We start from the raw sequence: 15,972 nt of genomic DNA, 5'->3' as shown, positions 1-15,972 counted from the left end.
CGTTCCTTTTGCCTGCAACCTAATATCCACTATCCATCTGCCGAATAATATTGTTTGTCCATCGCCTGACTTCACCTGTGCGACATAATCCCAGCCGTCCATCCTGTTATTTCACCCTGTTCGCCCATTTACCTACATACCCTCCTGCGATCTGATCTCAGTCATTCGTTTACCTTTCACCCGCCTGATTCAATGGTCCTTATGCACTGTTGCCCCTCATGTCCTCATTTCACCATTTTGATCTCTGACTGTTCTTCCGATTAGACACAGACTTAGCCTAGTTCCCATTGTTTACCCCTTAATCTAGTTTGATGTTTTTGCTTCTACAACTTAGATAGCAACAGTAGGTTAGTGTCAATTTCTAATTCTACTTAGCATAGTCGTTTAATTGGTTAGCTAGGGTCTGGTGTGAGTTTAGGGTTGCATGTTGCTTTCTTCATTTCTGCAGTAGAATAGCTCTCCCCTAGACTAGGTTTGCTCTCCTTCCATCAAAATCAAGCTTCTTTTGACCCTATAGAAGTCTAGCTTGGAATCCTTGGGGTCTCTTGCTAGATAAGTAGTGACAACAGGCAGTACCTTAACTTCTACTTGTGTATATAGCACATCACCTCTAAGTTTATACGAAGCTCGGGTTGATAAGTAAAGCTGGAAACCCTAGGAGTTGCAGCATTCTTACTGCAATACCTAAGCTCATTAATGCATACTAATGAATTCACACACTAAAGTACAAAAGTAAATACACGGAACTCATGCATAATAATTTTTTTAGATAAAGCCCATTGTGGGGCTGCGCTAATGCATTACCCTCGTAGTCAACCAACTCATATGCGCCTTTTTGTAAAACACGTTTAACAATGTATGGCCCATGCCACATAAGTTCAAACTTCCCAGCACCCAACTTATCATTTTCTTGGTCATACAACAAGACCAAGTCACCTTCAATGAAAAATCGTGGAGAAATAGTTTGATCATAATGAGATTTAACTCATTTTTTGTGTGCTTCAATAACCATTGCAACAATACGACGAGTTTCACCAATCCTTTTGAGATAAAGTAAACATTCCTCTTTAGGTGAGGTATCGTGGAGTAGCTCGATAGGTAGATTTAACGAAGGAATCTCACACTTGATAATGAGTGCCACCTATAAACCATATACCAATTGGAATGGAGTGAAACCAGTGGTTGTCTTAGACGAGGTTCGGTAGGCCCAAAGAGAGAAAAACAACATGAGATGTCAATGTTTTTTATGCTTCCCAATAGTACATTGAAGCATAATAATTAAGACTTTATTAATCACTTCAAAGTGGCCATTGGCCTGTGGGTAGTAAGGAGTTGAGCTATCGTGGGGAAGACCCAACAGAGTAGTAAGCTTTGCCATCATGTACTGATGAAAATGTGATTTGTGATCAATGACGATGGCTTGAGGGATGCCAAAATGGGCTATGATATGGTTAAAGAGGAACTGAGCAACAATTGTACCATTAGCATTATATGTGGGCATTGCCTCTACCCATTAGTAAAATAATTGATGGAAATGATGACATAGCCATGCCCCCTGACCAAGTGAGGGTAACAAGTCATGAAACCAATGCCCCATTTAGTGAATGGGCCTACAATAATAAATGGGTGTAAGGGTGTTGGTGGGGTGCACTATTTATGATTATATACCTGACATTCATGGCACTTTTGAACCGTTGAAATACAATATTTGAAGATAGAAGGCCATAAATAATCGGCGCGAAGGATCTTCTGAGCAGTGGCATAACCTAACATGTGCCCACCACATGCCCCAGAGTGCCAGTCATTTAAGACTCGTTCAACCTCTTCAAGTGTTAGACATCTGCGAAGAACAAAATCAACACCATCTCAGTACAACATATCACCAATAATCTGATAAGGTTGAGACTGATGCCAGATGCAGCGTCGGTCAAATCGAGACAACTCAGATCGGAAGGTCTGGGTTTGAAGATAAACAATAATATCTTTGTACCATTGGTCAATAGTACTAATAAGAAACAAGGTTTCATCAGGAATATGCTCAGTAAAATCAGTGGAGGTGTTTGTAGAAGGAAGGGCATAGATCAATTCGGCAAAAACAAGTGACTTCTTTGATTTGGCGGCAATAAAATCCAAATAAAACTCTTGCAAGATAATGATATATTTATATTATTTGCCCCCAAGAAACTGACGAATAAGAATATAAGTCATGGGGTTGCAGTCAGAAATCATTGTGGTCTTCCGTAGAAGGATATAATGGCGAAATTGTTGGACAACATGGACTACTGCCAAGGAAATCTTTTCAACATGAGCATATCGAGTTTCTGTGTCAATAATATTTCCACTCAAATAATAAAGCACATGTGCATTTCCATCGTCATCATCCTAGACCAGTACCATAGAAATGGTACTGTCAGCCACAACCAAGTACAAGAAATAATCACGATGGTAATTAAGGGGATGCAATAAATGAGTGCTAATTAGTGTTTCCTTTAGAACATCAAAATATTGTTGGTAAATTTCATCCCAAATGAATGGGATCCCCTTCTTAAGTAAGCGAGTAAATCCCTTGGCAAGCTCAACATACTTAGGGACAAAGCAACGAAGCAAATTGGCCTTCCCTTGCAAATTCTATAATTGGTGCAGTGATGAAGGAAAGGGGTAGATTTACAATAGCCTCTACTTTAAGAGGATCTATTCAGATGCCCTCTTTGGACACAACAAAACCCAAGAGTCAACCAGATTCAACACAGAAGACACATTTATGTGGATTGAGACGAATATTATAGAGTCGACAACATAGAAAGACTGCTCGAAGGTGGTCCGGATGGTCACGACACTTAGCGGAATGAGCTCGTAAGTCATCTAAATAAGGTTGAATGATGTGTTTAATATCATGAAAGGAATATGACATCACTCGCTAGAAGGTAGCACCAACATTTTTGAGACCAAACGGGAGATTCTTATAAGCGAAAGTTCTCCATGGACAAATAAAAGCACATTTGTGTTTATCAGCGGGTAATGTGTTAATATGGTTATAACCAGAAAAACCATCCATAAAAGAAAATATCTCACTCCAAGTGCACTCATCAATGATCTGATAAATAAAGGGAGTGGGATAATTATCTTTAGGACACGCACGATTGATATCGTGGTAATCAACAAAAACTTGAATTGTTCCCTGCTTTTTAGTAACAGGTATAATATTAGAAACCCACTCTGTCAATGGGATAGGGTAAATAAAACTAGCCTTTAGAAGTTTTTCAGCTTCTCCCTTAATAGCAACGGCCTTTCTGGGATGCACTGGATGGATTCGTTGATGAATGGGCTTCGCATTAGGATAAGTGGGTATTTCGTGCACCACTATAGCTGGATCAATACCAGGCATTTCCTCATACGACAAAGCGAATACATCACGAAATTATTTAAAAAGTTCAGTGTAAACCCTGATCTCTTATGGAGAATAGGAAACCCCGATGTGCATGTTCTCAACAATCCCAGGTTTAATGAAATGTCGATTGGCATGGTAACAGTAATATTTCCCATATTACCCTTGAACAGAACTTTGTGCATCAAAACTGGTGTTTGAAGTGGATGTGTCAAGTTATGAGAAATAAAAGTCTCAAGACACGAAGAATCTCACTCAAACTTGGAAGAAACGAGGAACGATGATGAGCGTCATTCCAAGGAGTTTCATAAAGATACATACCCTCAACAATGCTCTCATCGGTGGGGAATATCTCATTCAAGGGATCTGGAGAATCCCAAGAACCAAGTCAAGGAGATTGCGAATAGGTGTCTAGGTGCATACTAAGAATAGTATGACTTTTAGAAGTAGTCGCTGAAGCCAAAATAACTTCTTGATAATCTTGTTCTAAAGGACTTAGTGGCATGGCATCACCGAAAGAATCAACCTGATCCGGAGTAGGGATGATCCATGGATCACTTGAGGTTGAAATCATGTTGATTGAGGCAACATGTGGAGGTGGGAGAGAAAAAGTTCCCATTAAAGAAGAGTCCTTGAAAAGACCTTCCCCCACACTCTCATATGGAATATCGGTATTTCCCACATATGGGACGTTTCCATTTGAATAACCATAAGAGAAAAAGGATAATTGATCGATGGTGATGATTTTCACTTCATGAGGAAAATGGAGCACATGGAACAAAGAGGAAACCAAACAAAACATGGAATGAGTCCAACTTCGTCCATGTAGAAGGTTGTAATTCAAATTTTCATCTACAAATTCTACTTTTAACTCGAAAGTTCTCCCTTCCAAGGTTATGAGAAAACTTGTGAGAATACCAATAGGATGGGAGCCTCTACCATCAAAGGCTTCTAAGGTGTTTGGAGACTAATTGAGAGGTAGAGAGCCAATGGATTTCCAACATGAAATAGACATGATGTAGGTAGAAGCACCCTAATTAATGACAATCCGATGAATCGTCTTTCCTTTTATAATGGATTGAATCAAAAATGAAATTTCATGAGGAAGATGATGAACATGGTTTTCCAGATCAAAAGTGATCAAATTTGAATATGCAGGATCAACTCATCCTATAACAGACAATAATTATTTTCATTGCATTGGATAAGTTTAGAGAACTTCCAAGGTAGACATCGTTGAAGGCGCTTGAGCTAGATCCTTGACAATACTATAATGTTGAGCAACTCTAGCATTCGTATTATAGGATGACATCTGAAGCACACCTTTAGGAGGCAATCGGATGTCAGATTCATTATTAGGTCTCTCGATATGAAGAGGACCAGAACTAGGTGGAGCGGAAGTAGAAGGTGTATCAGTGGCTTGCTTTTCCACTGTCTGCTTTTGAGGAGTTTGATATTCTTTCGACCGGTTGGCAACAAAAATAGGCACTCTCCCACTCATGTAGATCTGAGAACCTGAAGAGGTAGAGGATTGCGGCTGCTCTACCAACTGAGTCTACTAGGATGGAAATGGCTCTTTTAGTACAGTCGAGGTCCCTTTCAATAAATGATGGGGACAATCTTTGGGATAGTGATCTTCCTCACAAATGAGACAATCTTTGGGATAGTGATCTTCCTCACAAATGAGGCAAGGATACTTAGGCTTACATTTGGAGGTATCATCAGCAGATGGCTTAGGAGGATCTTGTTTCTAGGTATTAGATTTTGCTTTACATTTACCCTTTTTCTTACCTTTTGAGGCTTTGTCTACCATGGTAGACTGAAGGGCATTAACCTCAGAGGTTTTACAAGGATTTAGGGGGTTTTTCAAAGGAGGATTGGAACCAGTATTCAAAATAGATTTTTTCTTCGAAGACGTTTTATTAGAAGTTTGAGGTATTGATCCAATAATACCATCGACAGGTAGTACGTATGGAAACTTCGTATATGTTGGATTTTAAGATGGCCTTGGAGCATCAGGAAATATCTCATATAACGTGCCAGATTGGGAATAAACCAAATCTATATACTAGGCATGGGAAATGACTTGATCTTTAGTAACACAACCTCCCATTGCTATGTTTGCAGCGATTTTGTTTATGAATGATTTGGTAAACCATTTGGTTAACAACTCATCAAGGATTTTAAACTTGATGAGGTGACGTCGACATCTCCATTCATGGATGTGATCGAAGATCTGGGTCGCAGTATATTGTTTCAAAGATGTAAGCAAGTGGGTAGCAGTTTCATAACGAAATGGTAACTGGAAGCGAATGAGGAAGGCCATGGCCAAAGAATTGAAGTTCGAATAGGTACCTTGAGGTAACTTGATGTACCATTTTTCAGCAGCACCCATCAAGTTTCATTGAAAGAGAAGGAGATGAATAGATTCATCAACGTAGGAATTGGAAGAACACCATAAATGATATGTAATAACATGGGCCAGAGGGTCTTCTTTAGCTTTTCCTTCGAATTTTGGGCAATTGCTAGGAATATTAGTGGGAACTAGAGGCCAATAAGGCGAATGAAGTATGGGATCATTAGTAAGCCTTAGGACATCTAGCAGTTCCAACGTCACTATAAATGACAATTGCAGGTTGAAAGGAACGTAAGGCCTTTGATAAGGCCCAATTTGTGGATTCCAACCTTGTTGGTAAGGGTTTTGTCCCCAAAGTGGAGGATTTTGACCATAAGGGGCTTGATCTTTCCCCCATTGAGGGATACCCTAACCTTAAGGTGGATTCTGGCCCCAGAAAGGTGGGTTCTGTGCAGGGTAGGGTTGATATTGACCTTTCATAGGCCGTTGAGAACCATAAGGTGGATAAATTTTTTGTGCAGCATATGGATTGTAAGGTTACTGCAACTGCTAACCCTGGTAATAAAGCTGTTGGCCCTGCTGTTGCAGGGATTGACCTTGTGGCTGCAAGGTTTGACCTTTTTCATATAAAGGTTGGGTTTGCTGTTGCAATGGTTGACCTTGCTACTATAATAGTTGACCTTGGGGATACAAGGGTTGATTCGGTTGTTGGAAAAACTATGTTTGTTGTTGCAAAGGCTATTGAAACTACTACAAAGGCTTCCCCTGTTGGTGCAAAGGTTTCCCCTGTTGCTGTAAAGGTTGTTGTTGAACAGTTCCTTGAGGAATTCCTTGTTGGTACTGAGAAGTTCCAATTGGGATTTGACCATATGCACTGAGAATAGGATTTTGACCAAGTTTCACATGAGAACCTACTTGTGGAATATAAGGTAGATTTTGAAGTGCTTGTGAACCATATGGAACATAAGACTATTGGAGGGTTATTTAGGCCGAATAAGGTTGTTGATGCTAGACATTACTTACTCTAGCTTGAATAGATGATTCAACGGGATTAGGAATACCACCAATAGGTTAACTCACTCCAACCATGTGAGGTTGTGATCCACTCACATGGGTTCCACTTGAGATAAGAGGGATATTTGGATTTTTCCCCACATGTTGCGAATGAGGTGGTGACACATTTTGTCCACTTGATGGGGGAATTGAGAAACTTACAGACGTATAAACCAAAATTATTGATTACACCAGGATTGAAGGTTGGAATGAAGGTAACGATTGTGTCAGAATAGTCGGTTGAATAAGAACTACAGTAAAGGAAGTTTTCACAGGGATATGAGAGGTCATGTTAGGAATAAATGGACCAGAAGTAGGCATAACATTAGATGACAAAATTGGATTTTGGTATAATGAAAAACTAGGTCCAAGGTCGTATAACCATGTGGAATCATAGGCCCATTGTTTTCAGGAGGTGGTTGAGATGGAACTCTTCCTACATAAGGAAAGCCTTCTGGGTGAAAGTCGTATTCAGAATCATTATCAACACTAGGAGTGTGAGTAGCGGAGACTTCTAGAGGACCTCGAGGAGAGGTTGGAATATCACCTTCTGAAGCCATAGGTGGAAATAGTTGGCGAGGAGGAATCTGAGATGGACAAGGAGATAGCTCCAAAGGAACACCAGGTTGATTGTATGGACTATAAGGATGTTGAGGAGATATCACAAGCGGATCAAAAAGCAAATTTGAAGGGTACAAAAAAAACCTTTGTGCACTCTCAGGGGTTTCTAGATTATACTCCTGAGACGACAATGAGTATCGAGGTGCGGGATGAGAAGCAATAGGTTGGATACTTGGGTCAATTCCAAGTTCAAATCCTTGAGCTTCATGTGACTGTGAAAGTTCAGGACGAACTCCTTGTCATGACCCTTCAGCATCAGATGATGAAGGGGAACTGTGAAGTGAATGCAATGGTTCAGCCATAATGACTTTCTCTCAAGAGAAGAAGGCGAAGAGATGATTTAGTTGAGGGATTTTAAAAATCAAAATTTACAAGTAATTACTCAATGTGAGGCCAAGAAGCAACTACAATGGGTTTGACCTATTATCATTGGCAGTTAATTTTATGACTCAAAACAACAAATAAATAAAAAATGGTTATACTAGGCAAGAGGGTTTACCAAGTATCTGTGAACTATTATATACACCTTAGATGAAACCAAGGACTTAATGTACGATGACCGATCTCCCCGAATGTTGTGTTCGGTGTATCATGTTTACAAGGTGGCTGACTCAGTTACCTGTGGTTAAAAGATAGAAACCTAATGGGGTCTCCTAATATATACTCGACGATACAAGGAGCACAAGTCCATGTTAGCGTTGTCTAATGCATAACCATTCAATGAGAGCATTACCATATACAATGACTTCCATGACGAACAACCTCCAACTCGTCATTCTGGAAGCCTCTAGACCACAAAACTTCTTGTCCTCTTTGGGGAAACTTGCCTTTTAGGGATCAGCGCGAGTTTCCAGGTAAAAACCGCATTGGCAACACGAGGCTAGTATGCTACAACTTGCCATTAGCATGAGTAGGCAGTGTCACAGTTGCGTTGACCTAGAAATTAGGGTTTTGAGTTCATTTCCTTAGGGAAGGCTTAAGGCATTTTTTCATTAGTTCTTAAAGGAGGATATGGACAGCATATTAGGATGGGTACATTGCATAGTTTTCAAGTTTTGGGCACTCTGGGGTATGACATAGGAAGTGCAGGAGGTGTGACAAAATACTATGTAATATGGTGCCAAGAGGATAAGAGTGAATTTATTTTACATAGTGTTGATGGTGCTAGAAATCCGTCAACCAAGGGGATCTCCCCAATATGAAGGCCCAATCAGAAATCACACCATTTTGTGTAGGAGGCCCATCTCGTATAACGGCCCAGTTGCCAAATCATTAAATTTTTTCCTTGGCTCTAGCTATAAGCACAAGGGAGTGGTGAAATGGTGTCCTCTAAAAGCAAGGGAGGTGTGCTTGGTGAGTGTGCAGTTGCAACTATGTCAAGGTTCTTCTGCTAGAAAGGGGGAGAAAATTGAGCCTCTAAGTGAGAAGTAATACTACCACCTAGGAAGAGATGCACATGAACCAAAATTCTTCGTCCATCATCCAGAAGAATAGTCCACAGCGAATGCAACAGTCATTACAACCAACAAACAAGGAAAGATTTGTCTACTATCCCGCAAAATAGTCCACAATGATGGGATAACAATAACAACCATTATAACACATTCTCCATAAGATAAGAACTAAAATAACTAAAATAGTTCAACTATCTTAGTATATGTGAAAGCAAACATGAAATAAAAATGTCCACATAATAGTGTTACAAACATTCATAGTCCATGCATGAAGAACGTTATGGCCTTAAAATGATTTTGTTATTAAGAAAAAGTTCCAAGACACATGTTTACAATGTACATCACTAGCCCCAATAGTGGGACACTGGAGAAACTCCTTTCTCCTCAAAGAACTAGCTAATCTTTTAATGCCTTGCAGGAGGATCCAAGGTGAAAATTCCTTTCCTCATACAATGAAGGGGTATATATAACCAAGGGGTGATGCTTCCCCTTTGTGACTCTTTGACTACCCTCATGATTGTTCAACTTCCTATGACTTTTCAGCATACATGACTATCCATATTCATGTGTTTCCTTTGGACTTCCACTTTAAAATACATTTGAATATAATATACATAATCCACAATATTGATGTGGCATATGGCCACTCATGACATGACACTAATGACATGGACTTCTTGGTGATGTGGAAATGTCAAGTAACTATTGTTTCTCAATGTTGAATGTCTTCTTGGATATGATTTAATTTCTCCTCTACATGGCTTGGTGATGCAAAGTCTTCAATGGTATCTAGTCTTGGATGGTAGTTGCAAACTTGTGTCCCTTTGTTTTGCTCTGATAGATGAGCTTGCATGTTTCAGCTGCAAATATGTCTTTCTACATGCTTCCCTTCTATATCTCCTTCTTCATCATCATTTCATGGTGTAAGAGAGCACCTGCATCTGAAACTCACTCATGATGAGACGACATTAGTCTTAAAACCCCCAATCTAAGATAGAGCATTTGGATTCATGAACTAGGTCGGGACTGGGTGATCGGCCAGGAGAGAAGGCCTAGTCACTGCACAATTGCACAGTTCAAGCAGCCAAGGGTCAAGCTTGATCACTGAAACTACATATTATGAATCTTAGGCTAGACTAAGAGAATTTTTTCATAGTCCTCCCTGAGGGAAAAATTTGCGCAGAGCCCACTAAGGGAAAAATTTTCACAGTGCCCATTGAGGGAGAAATTTGTGCAGTGCCCACTGAAGGAAAAATTTTCCCAGTGCCCACCGAGGGAAAAATTTTTGTAGTGACCATTGAGGGAAAAAATTTCAAATTCCTCACTGAGGAAAAAATCTATTCAGTTCCCACTGAGGGAAAAATTTTCACAGTGACCACTAAGCGAAAAAATTGCCAGTAGCCACTGAGGGAAAAATTTGCGCAATGGAAACTAAGGGAAAAATGTGTGCAGTCCTCACTAAGGGAAAAATTAGCACAGTTCAATTAGGAAATGGAGGCTACAGGATTGGGCCCTGGGAGGATAAATGACGTCATTTCAAGAGGCAGGGGTTGCTAGGAAACTGAGACTGCGTAATGCACAGCTCAGGGAGGCTTGAAGGACAAAACTGCACAACTTCTGGAGGCAGTGAGGTCCACCTGAGGAAAAGGACAAGGGGAGAAGAATCTACACAGTTTTGGGTGCCAAGGGAGGTTGTTCTTCTACTCATTTCATAGTTCCAGTAGAGAAGGGGAAATCTTGAGGGTTGAATATGGAAAGTGTACATTACAACGCAGACTGGGAGACACAACTGCGCAATTCTGGAGGTCAAGATCGGGAGTTGGGCTCAAGAATTGCGCAGAGAAATAGACCGGGTGGACAGGGACTGTGAAATGCATATTTGCAAGCATCATGGTCACATATTAGAGGGTTGAGACTGTGCAATGCGTAGTTTATTCGGGGCTCAGTGAAGCTAAGTTTCTCAATTGGGAATATTTTCCGAAAATGGCTAAGTATGGGATGGGTGATGAACTGTAATGAACCTTGACGGTGATCACACACTTAGCATACTTTGATGACACGAAAGCATAGATTATTTGAACATGTAAACAAATAATTTTCCTTCGTGCGACTGCCTCATGAAAAAATACAACAAGCGCGACACTTAAGATATGCTTTAGGACGACCTTGACGACACTTGTGCAACAATGCTCAAGAATTTGTGTATGGATGCGACAAATGTTTACATGTTTGGGATAACTCATATACACAAACACCGACCTTAGAAACCATTATAAAATTCTCACAAACGTTGTAAAACATTCAAACATGCCAAAATATGACAACTAACCCAACATGCAAAAGGGACCAAAGAACCACGAGAAATCTCATGAAATGAGCTCTAGTGTTTGCAACAACAATGAAAAGACCAAGGAAGGCTCCTAGATTTGAGTGTAAGCCAGAATTTTGGAGGGTGTTGCAGCAGCTACAACACATAGTGGTCTAATGAGCCGGAATAGGTGTGTCTTTTGGGGCTGGCCAACTTGAACTTTTTGGAGTCAACCTTAATCAAATTAATTTAATTCAAATCTTAAATTTGATCTTCCCTCCATTTTAAATTTATTTCATGCCCAACTTGGAGTAGCTAGGAATACCAACTGTAGCTACCCCATAATTCAATAGTTCATAGAGGTTTTTATTAATGACATATTGATCTACTCAAAGACCCTAGAGGAACATGATGAACACTTAAGACTAGTTTTACACTGTCTTAGAGAGAACCAACTATATGGTAAATTTTCTAAGTATTGCTTTTACCAATACAAGATCCATTATCTCAAGCACATTATCTTTACGGAAGGTATTGTAGTGGATCATGCAAATATCAAGGCCATCATGGAGGGGCTGACACTGACCAATGTTCACGAAGTACATAATTTTATGGGCATGGCCAAATATTATTGCAAAATTTTCGAATGATTTTCAATGATAACAACCCCAATTATTTAACTTCAAAGGAAAAATAAGAAGTTTTCTTGGACTAAACAATGTGATGATGCATTTAATAAATTAAATAAATTGTTAACAAATTCATCAATCCTTAAAGTCCCTGACACGGAGTAGTAATTTATGGTATGCACCAATGCATCAAGAGAAGGCCTTGGATGTGCATTAATGCAAGGTGGAAGAATAATAGCATATGTGTTCAGAAAACTTAGACCCCATGAAGAGAACTATGTGACACATGATTTGGAGATGGTTGTGATGGTATACACACTAAATATTTGGAGACACTACTTGCCGGGGGTGAATTGAACTTAAAATCATTCATTGTCAATTACTGAACACATATTCACATAAAAAAACTTAAACAGTTGAAAAAGGAGGTGGTCGAAGTTAATTAGTGAGTATGATTTCGAAATTACATATATAAATGGAACAATAAATATGGTAGTAGATTCCCTAAGTCATAAACCACGGATGCTTTCAATAATCCCCTTGAATACGAATTTAAGGGAACATATGCTTGGATTGCAAATTGAGAATGATTGGTACCAAGAAGTTAAATTGAATTTAGAGGAAAATGAGATGAGGATTCCAAAAAATCAAAGGTATTCTTTAAATATTCATGGTATAGTATGGTTTCATGGAAGGATATGCGTAACACCAAATGAGGATGTTCACCATTTGGTTCTAAGCGAAGCTCCTCAGGCAGTGTACATAGTTCATCTTGGTGTTAATAAAAAAGAGTGTGGAATTGAAACCACTATTATTTTAAAAAGGGATGAAGAAGGTTGTATATTTTGTGAGTGTCAGTGAGTAAAAGAAGAACATAGACATCCAACAAGACTATCGAAATATCACACAATACCGAAGTCTAAATTGGAAATTATCTTGATGTATTTCATTGGGGACTTTCTGATGATGGCAAGGAGGCATGATTCTATTTTTGTATTCTTCGACACTTTGAATGAAAGTTCCCATTTCATACCAATTAAGACTACATATAAGGCATTAGAGATAGCTAGGGTTTTTATTTATGAGATAGAGGGATTGCATGGAATGCCTAGGAAGATCATATGAAATAAAGGAGCAGTGTTTACCGAAATATTTTGGACTAGTTTCCAAGAGGCCCTAGGGACCCAAATAAAATTTAGTACAACTGATAATCCTTAGATAGATGGTTGGACATAGAGGATTAGTTAAGTTCTTGAAGACATGTTATGTATGCATGTGATGAACCAACATAAAATATGGGAAGAGTTTTTACCATTACTAGAATTTGCCTACAATAGCAGTTACAATAGTTCCATCAAGATGGCACCATTCAAGTTCCTATATGGGAGGCCTTGTAGGACACCTCTAAGTTATGATCACCTATAGGATCAGGTATTGGTAAAACCTGAAGTAGTAGAAGAGATGGAAGAGAAAATGGCCATGATTAAGGGGAGGTTTAAGGAAGCACAAGATCATAAAAGAGTTATGCAGACACTCATCAAATTGATCGGAGTTATGAAGTGGGAGATAGGTTTTTTTTAGAGTAAGCCCTCAAAAGAGCTCCATAAGGTTTTGGAAGGGGGAAAATTTGTCTCCAAGATTTGTGGGACCTTTTCAAGTAGTATAGAAAGGGTCAGTGGCATACATGATTAATTTAACTATATCATTGGCATGTATGCATGATGTATTCCATGTGTCTGTCTTGGGTCAATATGTTTCAAATACTTTGTATGCTATTGATTTGAGTAATTTACAGGTCGTGAACAAGGGAACAATGATGGACGATCCAATTAGCATATTGGACAAGCAAACTCTATAGCTAAGGAAACAATCTATAAGCCAATTTGTGAAGGTCCAATGGGATAGTTATAGTCCAACTTCAGCTACTTGGGACGTAAACAAGATGCATCATAATTTTCCTTTCCTATTTGGAGGGATTTTGCGAAAAGTACTGATTTAAGAGGGGGTGTATTTAGTGCCCCACTCTAGTTGATTGGATTTTACATTATATTAATTTTTATATAACTTTATGGAACATACATTATTCTTTAAGGGCCTCGTGTCAAGGATCCTATTATTTTTACTATTATTATTAATGAATGTGATGATGATTTTGATGTACCAAATTGATGTTATTATTTGGTTCTGATGATGGCTGTGATGTAACTATTCGATGATTATGCGTAATAATGATTATGATTTTATTATATGTTGCCACATTTATATATCCTTAGGACTATATGGTTGATTTCAATTATTGTTATGTTAAATATTATGTTATGTGTACTCATGATTATTTTGATATTGATATTCTAGCATGTTTAAATATATCAATGACTGATCTTATGAGTAGATGTTATTGATGGTTATTTGAGTGTGGTAAGACGCAACTTGTATGCACATTCATATGATGAGTCCATGACTTTGGTTTGATTGATTGCATACTATTGATATTAGGAATCATTTTTTAAGTAATATGCTGGTATGATTTCTATTTTAATGTTAGTGGTTGTAGGCATAGGTCACTTTCCTAGCCTAATGACTCACATGGGTGATGGGGTTATACAAGACATATATAATTCCATATGATGGGTGGGATAGTTTCCTTCAATTCAATTTCTAGCACTCCCATTGTCACTTTGGCTAGAAGCTATTGGGATGCCTTCGCCTTGAAACTCGTGATGCCATGAGGGCAGACCCCAGAATGGGTCATCGATAAGGATTTATTGAGGGGTGCACATTAAGGTGGATTCCTTAATATTTAGCACCATAAATCTCACAACATAGGGTGACACAAAATACGAAAGTGGTCTCCATCATCGTGCCCATGTTCCCCTCAGTCAAGTATGCCTAAAGGATAAGCGGTGTGGCACCCTTTGAACTTCAAGATGAAGTTTTTGAAGGGAAAAATCGAATTAGAACCCTTTGCATCAGGAGAATATGGAAGGAAAATGATTATTTATTCTTATGCAATTATAAGCACTAAAATACACAATATTTTAAAATAAGAAAAAAAGTATTGAGGAAAATTTAGTTGAGAATTTGAAAGCTTTGGGAAGGGAAGAATAGGTGTAAATATAAAAGTTGAATCTAATAAAAAATCCTATCAGCCATCCTCACACTTGGAAATCCTTTAAAAAAGTAACTCCAAAATATATAAATTCTCCTAATATCGAAGGAAGAGGGGGACATAAATTTAAAATTGAAATATTAATTAAGTAACAATTATCTTAACAAGAAAAAGGGTTTGGGGTTCAACAGTGACATTTGGGAAGGAGGGGCAAAGCTAAGGAAATTGTAGAGCTATGGTTATAGTCTAGGGTTTCTACATGAATGGGTAGTTTTCCCATGCCTAGTATCTGTGTGGTGTAGCAAGGCAGGGTTGTTTTACTATTTTACGAGTCATAGCTTTCTCTCAAGGTGGTGCAATCCTTGGCTAGTGACAATTTCTCTTTGCCTCTTAGCTCATTTCATTCTCTCTGCATAGTTTTTTCTTTTTCATATCTTTGTGTTCCTCTCGGGGATCTAGAGGTTTGTTTATTTAGCACGATTTAAGTGGTGGAACATGGCTAACTAGGAGATGGTAGATTATGACTTGGTGACCCCATTAAATGGGCCTAATTTTGCCCTTTCTAGTGGTTATGGTCCCTATGGGGAGGGAACAACTCCTTCATTAGGAATCATTAAAGGGGGGTTCCTTTATTTGGAGGATTCGCTTAGTTGGAAGACCACCTACCTTCTGGGGTTTCTCAACCCTCAACCATCCGGTGTCCAGATCTCTTATTAATGGTTACATAAGTAAAACAAATTATTTCTCCCGTGATTTTTACTCATTTCGTTAGTGATGGTGGTTACCCTTCTCTAGTCCCAACCCCCTCCAACGTTGGGTTGTTAAGGTTTTTTGGGTCATTTTTTATGGTATTTCCATATGTGCGTCTTCCTTTTTCATTTATTGCTGGTGGGGTTTCATCATTTCTAGTCTCTTCATCTAGTGGTGGTTTCCCAAAGATGTTGAAGGCTTTCTCTAATGAGCCCTTGACAGTCATGCCTTTCCATCTGTCGGTGTCATACTTCCACAATTTTATGTGTTTTAAGAAGGTCCTAATCCTATGGATTATGGTTCAGGC

The sequence above is a fragment of the Pinus tabuliformis genome, chromosome 6 (genome assembly GCF_031772625.1).
Source record: "Pinus tabuliformis cultivar Carrire ecotype Pingquan chromosome 6, CPIR1, whole genome shotgun sequence".
NCBI lineage: Eukaryota > Viridiplantae > Streptophyta > Pinopsida > Pinales > Pinaceae > Pinus > Pinus tabuliformis.
The sequence above is the reverse complement of the archived record's forward strand: the minus strand, read 5'-3'. Positions refer to the sequence as shown.